The 1,062-nt window shown below is 46.1% G+C and overlaps 1 non-coding gene across 1 annotated transcript; it reads left to right on the top strand.

Moving 5' to 3' along the window:
- Positions 1–369: 369 nt before the first annotated feature.
- Positions 370–441, top strand: TRNAH-GUG (transfer RNA histidin (anticodon GUG)). The gene has a single exon. It is a non-coding gene; the product is annotated as a tRNA-His (tRNA).
- The last annotated feature ends 621 nt before the right edge of the window (positions 442–1,062 follow it).

The following is a 1,062-nucleotide window of genomic DNA, read 5'->3' on the forward strand; positions in this document are numbered from 1 at the left end:
GGTGGGAAGGTGACGACGTCGGGTCTCTCCCCCCAGGGGAGAAGAGGGGGGGGGGTCCGGAAGTCCGGGTCATGGGGGGATTGGGAACCCCCACCACACCCCCGGGGGAGAAATTTGGGTTCTGGACCTTCGGGTGGGGGGGAGAGTAATTTTCAGGATAGAAAGAAACTAACAAACCCACACCCAATCTAACGTAACATAACTAATCTTCTAATCTACCCCGGTCTACACAAAGTCAACATCATATTTCTCATCTCTGACCCACTAATCCAAAGTGAATAAACCACTCTGCCGTGGCCTATGGACTAAAAGGTCTGCCCGTGTATAAAATAGCAACGCCAAGCCAAGTTGATACACACACACACGGTGGCCGTGATCGTATAGTGGTTAGTACATTGCGTTGTGGCCGCAATAACCCAGGTTCGAATCCTGGTCACGGCAAGGCGTGTTCGTTTTGTGCCCGTCTCTGGTCCCCTTTCACTACTCCGTTGTTGTTCACATGTGCCGTCTTTCTTTCGTGTTTTTGCTTTCTACTTTCCTTTCACCACTTTGTTGCGTATGAATAGTTACTCATTATTTTCGTCTGTAGGCCCCGTGCCTCTGAGGATCCCGACTTAGTCAAGTTCCATTTAGTATATGTATAGATGAGGGGTCTATAAACGGTTGAGATATTTTCCTTGATTTTCTTCACGAATTCTTCTACGACGTGATTATCTTAGTTACACCCGAGGACTCCCATCAAGAATCCTCAATCTGGGTCCTAGGTCGGTTCTGCAATGACGCCATGATTTCTTTAGCCCAGTGATATTTAATGTTAGATATAAAAAACATCCCCCTAAGGGCGTAATCTTACAATCGTGAACCAATTGAATTTTCTCCTCCCCCACCCTTTCTCCAATCAGAACAACTGTAACAAAACCCGCATGCAATACTGCTTACTCAAGCAATCTCGAAATCAATACACACACTGACTCAGTTTACATATTGTTACATCAGCATAAAAATGAACATTATACAGCAATGAAATCGGGTCCCCGGCGACAGTAAACATTGGACAGAGAG

The sequence above is a fragment of the Oratosquilla oratoria genome, chromosome 2, assembly GCF_046742065.1.
Source record: "Oratosquilla oratoria isolate Oo_2021 chromosome 2, ASM4674206v1, whole genome shotgun sequence".
Lineage (NCBI taxonomy): Eukaryota > Metazoa > Arthropoda > Malacostraca > Stomatopoda > Squillidae > Oratosquilla > Oratosquilla oratoria.